The sequence below is a fragment of the Lactuca serriola genome, chromosome 6 (assembly GCF_051521515.1).
Source record: "Lactuca serriola cultivar US96UC23 chromosome 6, Lser_US96UC23_V15, whole genome shotgun sequence".
NCBI classification, from domain to species: Eukaryota; Viridiplantae; Streptophyta; class Magnoliopsida; order Asterales; family Asteraceae; genus Lactuca; species Lactuca serriola.
In genome coordinates this window covers 170,292,630-170,309,481 of record NC_136413.1, presented here as the reverse complement: position 1 = coordinate 170,309,481, position 16,852 = coordinate 170,292,630, and the positions used below count along the sequence as shown (strand labels likewise).

At 34.8% G+C, this 16,852-nt stretch overlaps 1 pseudogene; it reads left to right on the top strand.

Moving 5' to 3' along the window:
• Positions 1-2,482: 2,482 nt before the first annotated feature.
• LOC145060402 (nudix hydrolase 3-like) lies at positions 2,483-4,523 on the top strand (annotated as a pseudogene).
• Positions 4,524-16,852: the final 12,329 nt, after the last annotated feature.

Genomic DNA, 16,852 nt, shown 5'->3' with positions numbered 1-16,852 from the left:
CTAAGAGGAATAAAAGCGATATCTTGGGCCCCTCGATGATTTTGCTTTGACTTATGTGTCGGGTTCGGTCAAGACTTAATTGATCTGTTCAATTAAGTTCTATGTAAAACAAATCAGAAATCGGGAAAAAAACTGTTGGACAATGAGTATGACTTTATTCCATGTCTTTGTACACACAATATCTTGAAGAACAGAGGATTATATGATCCCTTATCTAAAGGACGCAGTGTTGACTAGGTCAGAGTTCAACAACGGATTTTGAGAGCTACGATTCCTAATCGGATTTTGAAGTTACATTGGCAGTAATAGTTATTAGACATATCCAAGTGGGAGACTGTTGGATTAGGTGTCTAAGTCCATAACTATAATTGGTATGTACTTGACCCGATTATAGCATGGTCCTTTTGGGTTTCTTTCACCAGAGCAATTTGATAGGATGGATATTTGAGAAAGGTTATTTGTGATTTATTAATATATTAAGAGAAATATATTAATTAAGAAATCATATTATTTAATTGGTATTGATCAGGAATTAATTTGGAATTAATTTAGTGATCAAAAGAAACTGATTAAATTAACGGGACTGATTAAGTAAATCAGTGATACATATAGTTTGGGCTAATGATCCATGTTGATTAGGGATGTGCTAAGTCTATGTGAGAGTCCATGAAGAGTTAGTCCAAAAGGCCATCAAATGAGTTATTGGATTAAAGGCCTAAGTGAATGAATTAGGGTTTACAAGTTGAAACCCTAGGAATTCCTCACTATAAATCACTACAAGAAAAATACCCTTTAATGACGCGCGAACAATGACACTCGCTGTTTTACGATACGTATTTCTGTGTGCCCTTAAAAATAATGATAGCCATCCAAAACTTTAAGGATAGAGGACACGGATTTGTGCGTGCCCTAAAATTATTGTCCGACAAAAAAAATTACAAACACGGAGGGCACCTAAATTTAATGGGTGTCGTCTACAAATGTCGCTTTATATTTTTTCGTTTAAACCCGCGTTTTTAAAGAGGGATCCTCTAAAATTAGAAAATTCTAAAATTTTGAAGTAATCTCCCTTATCTATCATAAAATCGCACAGAGAGCCATTCTCTCCCTCTTCCTTCTGTCTAACCCTAGACACAACCACCGTCAATTCGCAACGATATCTTCTTACCCTTTCCTTCTTCCGTGCTCAATATTTGTGACCTTCTTCGAAGTATCTTATCCTCCCCCACCTGGTACTACCACACTTGGAATCGATGAAACCTTACTGGCCCTTGATCATCAACAATCAATGCCTCTATCAACCAGCTAGGGCTTTTATGGGAGACCTCCACAAAATTAATCAAGTTTCATCCTCGCAGTGTCGGTGACTCCTTACGCTCACACACGCCTATGCCGACGACTGCGACTTCTTACACTCACGATGTTGTCGATTGGGGTTCTAAGTCTTGGATCCACCTCCTGTCAACCCTAATCCATCTACTATGACTACCAGGCCCGGCCCAGGGCATTGGCAGGTTGGGCAATCGCCGAGGGCATCATTCCTGAGGTGGCATAATGTAAGTCTGGTCTGGTTCGGTAGCTATATGTGATATTTTCAGCCCACTGTGCTCAAAGCCCTCAATTTCATATCTGATTGGCTTGAAGGCGGTAAACCAAAAATGAGAAAGAGGAAGGCAACATTATCGGTGCCTAATAGAGAAGACGACGAGACGAATCTCTTGGGAGATTTTGTTGCGTAGCATCGATTGGGCGTTTAACTACATTCTTCATGCAAATATCGAAGTACATAGGCATCGATTGGCCATTTTGCAGAGTAACGGTAACAAAAAAGAAAAACCATTTAGTTTGTGTTTTGTTTTCTATGTAAATGATAAATCAGAAATTGAATCTCCATCTCCTATCATCATTCATCTACAATCTCTTTGGCTTTTATTATGTATTTTAAATATTTAATTTTTATTTTATGTAGGGCGAGCCGATCAACCAAAGACAAGGACGATTATGCCATTTCCCTTGAATAGTTGAAGTTTCACCTGCAGTTGGGTTTTTCTTGCCCTTTAGCTTGGATTCTTGGAAGACAAATTTGTTTTGTAGTCTTGAACATGTGGTGTTTTGCTGGTGTTTTAATTGAGGTTTGGCCTTCGGTTGCCTAGAGTTCTGACTTCTGAGAATGACATCTGCTAGTAATTAATGTCCTTTGATTCTCTGTGGCTATGAATGTGTTGAAGGAACACATAAAGATTATCCGACCCTTTTTTGAAAATCTGCACGTTGCTTTCTTGATTATCTTTTGATGTCACTTCTCTCTTATGCAAGGAATATCCAGGTAGGTATAGAATATCTTTTGGTTTCTTTTTATTTTCATCTTCATAGTTCATATATAATAATAATAATAATAATAATAATAATAATAATGAGGTTGTTTTGTTTTTTTTTTTTTTTCTGATGCTACCATGGGAAAACCTGCCTGTTCTAAGAAAGAATGTGGTCTACCGCATGCCTTCTGTTGCCAGTATATCTTCCACATTTTAAAGACGTTGCAAATTTCAGGAAAAGGAAAAGGATACTTGTGCAGTCTTCCTAACACAGAAGCTGCATTTTTTTTTACTTTTTTCTTCTACTACCTACATTACATATAATCTTAAAAATTATTTATTTATTTTGAAAACAGGTTTAGGCTTATTGTGCAGCCTATAGTTGATGTAGGCATTATAAAGGAACAACGGGAACTTGTTGACTTGGACTCTTTTTTCACTCACACAATTTGCCATGAGTGTTGTCATGGGATAGGACCACATACAATAACACTTCTAGATGGTCAAAAGTCAACTGTGAGATTGGTGGGTTTTTTTTTCATTTCAAATTTAATAATCTTTATAAAATTATAATTGATTTATATGAATCGACAAATAGGAGCTCCAAGAACTACATTTAGCTTTGGAAGAAGCTAAAGTGGACATTGTTGGTCTGTGGGCCCTAAAATTTCTTATAGATAAGGTCAGTGGTATCTTGATATATAATTTTTAATTAAAATATTAATTTGTGTAAAGTAAATTTGAAGATAATAAAAAGTTGACCATATTTTTGGGTTGGTTGACCAGGATGAGCTTCCAAAGCGCCTGGTCAAGTCAATGTACGTGTCTTACCTTGCAGGTTGCTTCCAGTCTGTACGTTTCGGGTTAGAGGAAGCTCATGGGTACTCCACTCGATATATTTATATATTAATCTGATTAAAAATGTTTTTTTCAATTATTATTTTGAAAATTTGCTACCAGAAAAGGTCAACTATAGTTCAACTGGTTATTTGAGAAAGGGGGATTTGTTTTACATCCTGATGAAACATTTTCTGTTGACTTTGATAAGGTAGCGTGGTTGTTTTATCATTTATAACTTATAGATCAAGTTCCCATTGGGATGATAATGAAAAATTACTGACTTTTTTTACTGGTTTGATAAATGATAGATTTAAGATGCAATCGAGGGGTTAAGTAGGGTTATACTTACAACACAAGGAAAAGGGGACAAAAATGCTGCTCGACAACTTCTTACAAAATATTGTGTCATGACACAGCCTTTAAAACTTGCTTTGAAAAAACTAGAAATGGTTCAGGTAAATTACTTAACATGTATTTACTACTATTTAGTAATACATAACTTCAATTATCCCTCATATTTACTCCTTATTTTATTTTGATTTGTATTTTGCAGGTTCCAATGGATATAATACCGGACTTCCCAGTTGCTGATAAATTGCTACAAGAGAAGTCATAAATGCTTCTTCTTTTTTTTTTTTTTATAATTTTGTTGTTACTTGTACTTACTTGTTGAAGTCAGGAGTTTGATTCCAAGGTAAACATTGCTTATAACTTTCTATATAATATTTTCTTATATAAAATTTACATTTCTAACTTTTTGGTGTTATTTGGTGTTTACTCATTTCAGGTTCAAGTGTTGAACCCAATCTCCGTGTTGATTGCCTATGTTGGTGACATCATCCTATACGCCTTTGAATTGGTTCAATTTTTTCAAAAGGTATTTAATCCAATTACTACATTTTTAGAATAAAATTGTTCAATCAATTTGTTTAACTGGAAAAGAATTCTTTTTTAATTTAGAGTCTTGGGAGGAATCTTCTAGTGAAAGCCTTCTACAGATTCAACTTCTAACTACTCTGAAGAACTTTGTAGTTGCACTTGGGTACAAGTCCCCTATGTGAATACAATGTTCTTCTCCATGTTCTAGTTAGTGGGCTTCATGTTAATAGCTCAGATGAACTTCTTGAAGACATTATGCAGGTAACAATATTGTAATATATATATATATATATATATATATATATATATATATATGAAATTATAACTTTATAAATAATCATTTTGTGAACTGTTTTGACACAGTACATTACTGATTACTTATTACCCATGCAAGCTATGGGAAGCCACAATTTCAAATGCCCCTTCAATGGTCCCACAACTCCTAGCATACTTTCCATCTTTGGTAGATATAATGGAAAGAAGTTTTGATCACTTAAAGGTAATTTAAATCAAAATTTATGTGGTAAAAGACGTAAATGCCCCTGGAAAGCTTTTTGATCTTGTTGTTGGAAATGTTTATGATAAAGGCTTATTTAATTTACTTTGATTAGTAAATAAGAAATAACAATTTTATTTTATTTGTTGTTTATTTTTGTTGATAAATAATAATATATTATCCTATTTTGGATCCTTTGTTTCTAGAGGTATTAGTGTATGCCCGACACCACACATAATTAGCAGGGTATAATTTGCACATTATTTTCAACAATTACTATATGAAAAAAAGTGGTGCAGTGTATTAAATTTGGTTTTGAAATTTTTGCAGATTATAAGACACTTTGAACTCTGCCCTTGATGAGGAAATGGTTGATGATCCTAATGTCTTTGTAATGGGGGTAGAGGTAAAGCCCTAAATTAATTTATTTATTTATTTATTTATTGTAGTGCTCATCTTATTTTGGGGTGGGGACTGCATTGTGCAGGTAGGAGAATACTAGGGTGCATACAAGGTTAGACTTTGCTTCTCTTAATTTTCACAAAACAAGGGATTAGTGGACAAATATGGTCCTGAAAGAGTTGTGGATACCCTATCACAGAGGTTTGAATCACAGTTAATTTAAATGCATAAAGTATCGGAAGGTTTTCGATCTTTCTTCTAAATGATTTCTATACTACTTGTCATTGATGTTTTAATTCAGGTATATTTTAATTCAATGTGTTTATATTTAATAACAAATATTAAAAAAATGAACATTGCATTAATGGTTAGAGCTGTTGGTATTGACAGTGTTCTACTTCTAATGGGCCACAACTGATCAATAGTACTCTACAGGTATTTGTTTTTGTTTTCTGTATTATACTTTATAAAATTTATATAAAATAAAATTTTTATAAAATGTGTTTGGATTTTTCCTTGTTGATGTATGGCTTAAGCAGGTTAGTTCTTAGTACTATTTATTTCTATTGATGAACAGACGTAACATACCTGCAAAAAATGACCATTTTGCCCTTACTATTGTTATTACAACCGAGGGCAAAATATCTTCCACTGAATCGGTTGTTTTACATTATTACAGGTTGACAATGTAAATTATATTTAGAAAAAGACATTTGGATTTGCACTTTCTATAATTCTAACATTATGGTTGCCTCAAGTACTTGATAAATTAGATCAAATACTAAGGTACTTACATAACCCTGCTACTCACCTTTCATTTGATGGATTATTATTATTATTATTATTATTATTATTATTATTATTATTATTATTATTATTATTATTGTTGTTGTTGTTGTTAGTGTTGTTGTTGTTGTTGTTGATGTTTTTCATGAAATACTTTAATGCGTGTGTGGCAGTGTAAGTACAAGTGTCATATTGGGCAAATTAATTTTTGATTAAAAAGTCTATTATCATTACATCTGTTTTCATGGCTGATTGTTATCTTTCTCTGTTAGGCAGATTAAATTTTGATTAAAAAGATTGAAGATGATCAGTTCTTAGACCTTATGATTGTGAAAACTGAAGTGTGTTCTGTCTGTAAGGAACCTTACAGGTAAGGTGATGGATCAAACTCTTTTAAAGTTTCATCTACATCTAGTTTTATTCTTCTGACACGCTTTTGTATTTGGTTTAACAGCTGAGGATCATAATCAAACCCAAGCCTTGTGTTGGTGTAAGGCCTTTAAGTAATGCACAACAGGTTTCCACGATGGCATGAAAGTGGTATTAAGTATTTGCGTTCTTATTATATTATACCCCTCACATTTTCCCAAATTACCCCTTCCTCTACAATGTTTTTTTTTTGTTTCTGTGTATTTTGTGAATCAGGTAAAGTTGATGGAAGAAAGGAATATGAAGCCACTTGATTCAAATCTTGCAGCATTAAAGATGCAGTAAAGACTTGGAGTTGAATTTGGCTAAGTCATTCTTGAGTGAGATGGACCAATGTACAACTGCTTATCCATAAATTCAGCTGCTTGGAGCATTAGTCTTAAAGAATTATTAAAGGCAAGATGCAACTTTACTTAGTTGGAATTTGATGTACAACGTAGATTAGATGCAAACTTATATATTGTAAGAAATAGAATTGTATGACATTAAATTTTATGCAATGGATTGTATTTTTTGTATATGGTATTTTATTTCTATTATGAGACATTAAATGCAAATTTAATTTAAAAATTAATAAAAATATAAAAATATTTTTTTTAAACATTTAAATTTACGATACGCAAAAATGTGTGTCATCTTCATTTATGACATGGCCTTTCTTGACAGCGGCTTTAATGATACGCATTGCGTGTCATAAATGCACGTCGTAAATTCACGTCGTCTATAGAGGACGCACAGAAGCGCGTCGTCTCTCTTTATGACAGAGCCTTTCTTGACGCGCATTTGCGCGTCGTCTGAGTGTTTTACGACGCGCAATGAGCGTCGTAAAATGCTGTTTTTCTAGTAGTGAATGTAACCCCTTACACTACTAAAATTGGTCAAGACTTCCAAGAAGAAACCCTAGCTAATTTTTGGTGCCTCCTAGCCTCTCTCTCAGAATCCTCCATTGTTCTTGGTGTTTTTGACTTATTTGAGGTATCACACTTGAGGTACTAAGCTCTTGAAAAGCCAAGTTGTACAAGCTACAACAAAGAGGTATTCATCTAACTTGTTTTATGTTGCAAATCTTAAAATTGTATGCTAGTTAGGGTTCATGCTTTGGATAAATGAAAATTGCATGTATAACTTGAGAAAACTTAGATCCAAAGCATTAGGGTTGTATGTGCACCATAGGATTGTTATAGTGCTCAAAACCTATCAGCCTTATGATTTGAAGCTAATTTGCCCAAGAAGTTTTAGGAGGAATGCTTCTTAACAGTGTAACACCTTGATTTCCTGAATGTGGACCTTGAGAATTTTATTCACATTATAGGACGTACTCGACGAGTTGGTTGGTCCCAACTCATCGTGTAGGAGTTGATCAGGACGCGCGGAATATGAAGTCTACTCGTTGAGTCGGAGGACTTTACGTGGTAACTTCATCCTAGGAGGTTGGATATGGAGTTTGGAGCATTGGAATCGATGGGAACGAGTTTACTGTGTAATAGCTGAATAACTCGACGAGTTGATTCGGGTTTTCCTGTTTAGGATTTAGAGTAAACTCGATGAGTTGGTGGAACAACTTGACGAGTGGCTAGGGTTTTCTCCGATCTTTGGGATACTGCATGGAATCGACGAGTTGGCTAGAAACTCGGCGAGTTGACTGGGGTTTTCATGATTTACTGAGTTCTGAGGAACTCGAAGACTTCATGAGCTACACTCGACGAGTAGGGTCAACACTGACTGTTAACTCGAGTGTTGACTTCCGTTGACTTTAGGGTTTGGTCAACTTATGGATTATGGAGACCATGGAGGGGTAAAATGGTCTTTCACTCTTTCCGAGAGTTAGAAAAGGGGCTAGCTTACCATCTTTAGAGTTTTTGTTATAAAGTGTTAATTAGAGATGATTATGATATGTTGGTGGAGTCTAGATCAATCTTTGAGCACGAGACCTACTTGCTTACGTACGAGGTGAGTCTTCTCACTATACTTACCTAAGTGGTAATCATTGTGCGAACGAAGGGTCTTATGTGCTTATACTGAGTTATCTGATATATTATGCATTTTGTCTTTGTGATTTATGTTGTATATCATTATGTGCCTTATTGAGTTACTTTGTCTTCGTGGGACCGGAGGGTCTTCACTAAGATACAGGATCGGAGGGTCCAACCCGAGATGTAATATTGGAGGGTCTTCACCGAGACACATGAGCGGAGGGTCCTTATCGAGATATAGCCATGAGAGGCTAATTATTTGTGTGTTGTAATTTGGGGAACTCACTAAGCTTCGTGCTTACAGTGTTATGTGAAGTTTGTTTCAGGTACCTCTATATTGGGTTATGAGCATTCGAACACTCCGAAGTGTACATGCAACCCTAAATACCTTGGATCTATGTTTTCTCAATTATACATGCGAATATGAATATTCCAAGGTATTACCCTATCTAGCATTCAATCTTTTGATACTTGGGTAATATAACAAGTTAAAATACATACCTCTTGATGTAGCTTGACTCCATGAAGCTCGAGAGCCTAGTGCCCCAAGTGTGACACCTCAAATGGTTCACACAACATCACCAACACATGGAATAACCATGAGAATAAGACACTCATGCTCAAATCGGCTAGCCCTCATATATGTATCACTAGTGCCAATTTCTTGAGCTAAAGGGGTCCTTATATAGTGTGTACATTAGGGTTACACCATGTAACCCATTACGTTACCCATTCCTTATGCTCCATGGGTTTTAACCTCCATGGAGTATCCATGGATCACCACATGGGTTAAACCCAACATAAGAAATCATGGATTATAAGCCTACATATATAAGAATGAATGATTTACACAATCAATCCCCATATATTTAATTCATCTCTTTTTGATCACTAAATTAAGTCCAAATTAATTCTTTATCAATACTAAATAAATAACATGATTTCATATTAATATATTAGTACTTATAATATATTAATATGTCACAAATTTCCTCTCCTCACAAACGGTCTATCCAAATGTTCCGATGCCATGCAACCCAAATGGACCATGCCAAGTCGGGTCAAGTACATATCAATTATAGTTATGGACTTAGACACTAATCCAACAATCTCCCACTTAGATAAGTCCAAAACTATTATTGCGTATGACTTTAAAAACCAACTGGCACTCGTAGCTCTCAAAAGCTGCTGTCGAACTCTGACCGTGTCGATGAACTATGACCTTTGTCAATGACTTGTCCATTAGATAAGGGATCATATATTCCTCCATTCTAGATATCATATGGACTGAGACATGGATTATAATCATTCTCTCTGTCCATTTGTTGTTTCATGACTTCTGATTTATGACGACCGACTAATTGAACAAATAACATTAGTCCTGGATTGGCCAAGCACTTCGGGTGTCATCACTAAATCATCAAGGGGCCCACAAATATTGATTTTATCCTGAAGCTTAAAGGAATATATAAACTTCGAATCATATGGCTTGTTTTACTACTTGTTGAATCATACACAAAGACACGTTTTATAACATCGAGTTACCAATACGTTTTCGTGTAATCAATGTATAACCAACTCATAGTAACAACTCATATATCTAGGTTTGAAGAATATAAGATATTATCATCTCATGATCACTCGTGATAAAAGCCATGAAGTGATTCCAATGAGCTTGGGTTGAATCCAATACTAAGAACTTATGAGCACTCATGAGTGTTGTAGCACCACTTTGTCCAACATCTTAGACCTCTACAAGCCAACTCATGACAGTCTTGATTCATATATACTCCTAACATATGACTGACTGTGGATGGTTTGAATAACTTAGTCATTCAGGAAGAACGACCTAGTTATTCTGGAAGTCAAAACATGCAAAGTGAAACACAAGAATAAACGAATCCAATATGGTCTCGGAACTTATGAATATAAATAACACATCTTTTATTTATCACCATATTGATTACCCATCATTCATTGCATACTGTTTCAAACTATCAACTTTATACTTGAATTAAAACAATAGCTGTCCCATGCTCCAAGCATGTACATTATGTTTTCTAAACACTAGTCATGCCATACACCAAGTATACACACTATGTTTGTCTAACCATTAGTTATGCCATACACCAAGTATGCACACTAAGTTTGTCTATGATCTTTACTTTGTGAAATAGATCGATTGAACATTAATTCCACCGATTCTCATTTCACAATCCCAAATCCTTAGCGCAAATGCAAGAATTCCAAATTCCTACCATTTACCTAAATCGTTAGATTCTAAACTTATATGCATTGGTCCTCTTGTAATGATTATGCACAAAGTCACAAAGAATTGTCAACAGACATTACAGAGTATTCCAATGGAGACCAACTCCATGGAACCGAAGTCTCGTATTCAAGTTCATTGCCTTTGGATATTCTTTTTGCATTAAGTTTCCTAATCTTACACAGATTTAATGAATAACTTCCACCTATGGGAACAACTCCATATTCCCATTTTGACTATCACTCCTGAACAAGAGTTGCCTCTTTTCAGAATATGTCAATTTTGTCCTCTCCAACATTTACACCATACTTCCAATTGTCCTTGAGTAACCAATCCTTGGTAAGCCTTTGATTGTCCTTGACAATTGCTTAATTAAATTAGTCATATCCAGTTCTAGTACTTTTCCCTCTTAATGCTCTAGGCATTTGGAAAAATTTAGAACAAATGAATATTATAGCACATGCAATCGATCCTATATCCAAAGCATATGGGACACGATTCATGATGTCTCACATAAAGACATGATACTAGACCAGTCTTTTGCTACAATATTTCTATTTGCCAAGTTCTCACAATTCAGATTTATAAAAAGGGATGCCGTAATCATAATCGAATTTAGAATGCAAATAATGTACCCATATATAGAATTTCCTTATGTTGAGCCATTCCAACATAACATTCATATATATATATATATATATATATATATATATATATATATATATATATACTTGACTAAATTTGATTAAAATCTCACGATCTTAGCTTATAGATTTGAGATGAAGTATTATTTCCTCTCCCTTAATTATAGAAAAACAACTTTTTCCCAATTGAAACTTTTGTTTTCTATAATTAACATTGCTAACTTGCAACACTTATCAGAATTATCATGCTCCCACTAACATGAAGATTATAAGCATAACACTTATGCTCCCACTAGCTTTGTCATGTACTCAGAAAGCAGTTGGACTTCTAGAACTCAATACTTTGTTGACTTTCTTACCAAAGTTCAGACTTTTGATACAAGATGCTTTGATAAAACTTAATCAAAATCATACAACTTTCCTTAGATAGCACACGTGTGTGTCTAAACAATTTCAGAACTACGAAAAGAGATGCCGTAATCATTGTCTCAATTATTTAGACCTTTTTGCCATTTCTCACAAGTCCATGTTAGTGTGCCGGTTAACCACACACGCTCCACTAACGACTTTGAGAATGCAAATATCACAACTGTTATCTACTTAGTGAAAGTGTTTCCTCGCCATCATTTTTCATGAATCAGAGTGAAACCTTATGACACTTAGATTTTATGGTGTATGTGTTCCTATCCATATGAATTTGTAAAAACTCTTACGGATTGAACTTGTGCAATCTTAACTTTTTGTCACCTGGCAGCTGTAGGGCCTGCCATTGCTTCCAAGTTTGTTGTGCAACCAATTGAGAACTCTAAGAACTCATGCAAAGCCAACTTTAACTGGAATGGGCAAAAAAGTAGAAATATGTCAACACGGTAGGTTATAAACCTCACGTCGTGTGCTAGTGTCAAACTCCAGGTTTTCATTATTGATTAGATCTTGAAATTCTTTTAGGACCTTTAAGCCTCCCACTGTCCTCTTGACATATAAGATTATCTTGCCAAATATTCAAGAGATAGTGCTGATTCTTTATCAAGATAAACACTTCACATAATTGGCCTTAGTTGGTCTTTGTTTTATCCACACCCTCACAACTTACCAACTTCAAATGTACAAGAGTAGAAAACATTTTACTCTTACATTTGACAAGTGTTATAAACCTTCTTTAAGATGTGTCACTCAAGTTACAATCTTGGAGTATGACTCTAAGACTTGTTTTGGAATAAAGTATGGCTCATCTTCTTGATTTAACCATTTCAGTAATTCTTGATTCCTCTTCTTAGCCATAAGAATGCACTAAGATGTCCTTAGAAGACCAATTGTGATATGGTTCTTTAATCATTAACATGATCACAAAACATGATACTAAAGTACTCTCCCATTTTTTCAGATTTGAGAAACTTTTATCCTTCTGCCTAATTTGATTCTTCTCATTCGTTCTGCCATACATCGAAACTTTTCCAATGTTTCAGAATTATACTTAAATTTATAAGTATAACCATATTTACTAAACTTTACTAAATCATGACGAATAGTCTTATCGATCTTTTGTGGTGGACTTGATCAGTGCACAAGAATGTGTACTCGATCCCTTAGTCCTTCACTTGACTCACATATACATGTGAACAAAAATTAGTCTTAGTTTTTCAAAAGATTAAAATTCTCATTCATCATACTATACAACTTGTATGATTAATCCAAGTTTTTATCCAACCGAATACTTGGGTAATGAGAATCTTTCCTTATTTGGTAAATTTAGACACTACCACAAATGAAAGAGTCAAATTCATATTTCCATTATTTCTATCAATAGAATTATATAAGCAACAATTTTTTTCACAGATGCCATTGTAAGGATACTTAGAATAAATGGAATCAAAACTTTTCCTTTTATTTTAAAGCTTTGTGGAAACACTTATCCTTACAGTGCAAAAGAATATGAAACATATTTGGGAATGGTACACGAGACTATCACAGTCTTGCCTTTCTCTTTACCATTTGGTCAACTGAGTTGACTATGGTCAACCCCTTTCCTTGGGAAGAGAAGGCTTTTCTAGATATCCAATGTTTCCATTGTCAATGCCCATGGTATTTTGGGAAGTTGATCTTCTTAATCAAATTTGCTTTACCAAAGCTCCAAATCATTGCTGATTCAGCAGCACCAAGCAAATAGATAAGATCATTAAGGGTCATGTCATAGTCAATTTCATAGTAGTCCCAGAGGTAACTAACTATGTGACTTAGAAAGTGATTGAACAACCAAGTTCCTTAACACTTTGACACCCAACTCTCTCGGCTTGTCAATATGTGACTTCATCTCTAAGATGTGAGCACACATAGACCTTGCTTGCCAATAGGGCTAGAGTGACCTCGAACTTGTGGGTTAGGGAGAATAATTGAAGGAGGTGGAGGAAGTGAAGTTCCAAGAGATTTGGGAAGATCATAGATGTTTGAACTAGACATCTTTTGGGAGATATTCAAGATAGTTGATTTAAAGTCCTTAATATAACACCCAATATGAAATATTAAGGCTAGGACCCAACACAATACGTTTATAACTTGGAAGAGGGATGCCGTAATCCAAGCTATAAAATATTTGAAGGTAGGTGAATGACGATTCTCCAATTTCCACCATGAAAATGAAATAATTTAATTAGGGTTTACTTAGATTTGAAACTCCTAGATCTTTTGAGATTCATTGAACTGTTCAATGGCATGTTTCAATCTCGAGTGTGCCCTTCAGGTTTTGTGACTGGGATGCCGAGGATCACAAAACAAGGTGTGAAGTAACCATGCAAATTACTTGGTACCCTTAATATTTACCCATCAATCAATGTGTCGGTTAACCACACGCGCTCCACCGATGCTATGATAAATATTAAGTTATCCTTTGCCTACCTTGTTAAGTCCAGCTAGTGTGCCGGTTAACCACACGCGCTCCTCTAACCGGCATAAGCAAAGTGCAAAGTGTAATCTCATGGATTAGCACCTTATTCACTTTTCCTTAAAGTAACTAAGATTGGGAATTATAAAAAACATTTAGTTACTTTATATTTATCATTAATACTTTTAATGAAGGGAGAATTCTAGTCCTTGTTCTACCCGTTCGGCTAACGACCCTCCACCGAACAAGGAAGCAGTGGGTGAGAGTGGACACCCATTAAGCTGCCATTTTATAGGCAACAACCTTATACCCCCCGTATAGACCGACTTCGTGAATGAGGCCTACTAACGGTAAAACGACTTGTTCTTACATATATATATATATATATATATATATATATATATATATATATATATATATATACACACACACATTATTAACTTATAATATTATAAAGTATAAGAGTTGAATTTTAGCTTTTAAAATTCTAGGGGTTTAACTTGGAATTAAAGTATTCATAAGGGAAAACTTTTCAAATTCCAAAACTTGAGGGCGAATTTTGAAACTATTCAAAACTATTCAATTCCATAACTTATGTGTTTAAAGTAGTTTTAATCCAAAAACTCTTCAAGTTCCATAACTTGAGGACAAGTTATGGAAGACTTTAAACTATAAAAGAATATGAGTTTTCTTTGTTCATAACCTATGGAAATATTTATGAGTTTTATGAATCTTAAATGTGACTTTTCATATAACTTGAGAACAAGTTACAAAAACACATTTTAGAACCAACTCTTAGATTAATTTGGATTGAAACCAACAATTTCACATAACTTTTCTATTAATCTAATCAACTCATAAGAATAAGATAATTCAATCAAACTTTTTTCATGTAATCAGCCTAACCAATAAACTAATACAAAACATGAATCTATTGACAATTATCTTTGAAATTGGATTAGCATGAACATTACCACACCAAAAACATGTTTATAAGTTGAAAAACAGCTTAGGGTAATGTTCCTAGTTCAATTCCAGCAAAAACAGTCGAAGATATGTTGTCTGGGGGTCCAACTCGTCGAGTGCACGAACCAACTCAGCGAGTTGGATGAATTTAGCCTTGGACTCGTCAAGTCCCTTCATGGACTCGACGAGTCTGCTGAGCAGACAACAACAAACTTCGATTTTTCAGCCAATTTTGCAAGTATAACAAGAAAACAAGCGTAGGCTCTGATACTAGTGTTGGGTTATGAGCATTCTAACACTCCTAAGTGTACATGAAACCCTAAATACCCTGGATCTATGTTTTCTCAATTATAAATGCAAATATGAATATTCCAAGGTATTACCCTATCTAGCATACAATCTTTTGATACTTGGGTAATATAACAAGTTAGAATACATACCTCTTGATGTAGCTTGACTCCATGAAGCTCGAGAGCCTAGTGCCCCAAGTGTGACACCTCAAATGGTTCACACAACATCACCAACACATGGAATAACCATGAGAAGAAGACACTCGTGCTTAAATCAGCTAGCCATCATATATGTATCACTAGTGCCAATTTCTTGAGCTAAAAGGGTACTTATATAGTGTGCACATTAGGGTTACACCATGTAACCCATGACTTTACCCATTCCTTATGCTCCATGGGTTTTAACCTCCATGGAGTATCCATGGATCACCATACGGATTAAACCCAACATAAGGAGTCATGGATCATAAGCCCACATATATAAGAATGAATGATTTACACAATCAATCCCCATATATTTAATTAGCTCTTTTTGATCACTAAATTAAGTCCAAATTAATTCTTGATCAATACAAATTAAATAACATGATATCATATTAATATATTTGAACTTTTAATATATTAATATGTCACAAATGTCCTCTCCTCACAAGCGGTCTATCTAAATGTTACGATGCCATGCAACCCAAATGGACCATGCCGAGTAGGGTCAAGTACATACCAATTATAGTTATGGATTAGACAGTATTCCAACACTCTCATGATTACGGGAAGGCGTCTGCATGATTGTAGCTTAAGATTATGTTTTGAGGATTCTTGGATATTGTCAAACATTTTGTTGTCTTGTGTTTTGAACCACTTATACATTTGGGTTTTGAGAAAAGTGAGATTGTGTTTTGTGCGGTTTTAAAAATGAAAAATTTATTTGAAAATTTAGAGTGTTACAAACAGTCGGTTATATCATCAACCGTTTACCATCCACCACCCTCTATAATAAAACTCCTTATGAAGTGTTATAGAATCGAAAACCTAATTATTATCACATGAGGGTTTTTGGTTGCTTGACATAGCATAGAAGTAATGAGACCAATGGTGATAAATTTGAAGTAAAGGGGAGACCGAGAATTTTTTTTGGGTTACCCACAAGGAATAAAAGGATATAAAATATAGGATGTAGAGAAAAGGAAACTCATTGTGTCTAGGGATGTCAAATTCCATGAATAATCCTTTCTTTTTCCCTCAAATGCGTTGCAAAATAGTGAAGGAGTGAATGATCCTTTTGTTTTTGAGCAAACTCATTACACTCAATATGAGTAGTGTGAAGGAAGAACATACATAAGAGGTTGAAGAGACCCCTCCTAGCCCAATTATCGTAAGCCCATAAGATCCTGATGAAACTAACACCTCACAAGTCGTAGATGAGGTCACTAGTCTAGAAATCGAGAATGTGACCACTAGACCCCAAAGGAATTATGTTCCTCCAAAATGCCTTGATGACTACATTGTGAAGCTCCCCCATTCGGTTGATCATACACAAATTGCACCAATTCAAGAACCATCGACGATACACCTTATTGCTAACTATCTCTCTTATGAAAAGTTTTCTGATTCTCATAAAAAAAATTAACAAATCCTCGCCAACCTCATCTCGATGCCCTTTATCAAATCCTCCATTATCTCAAAGC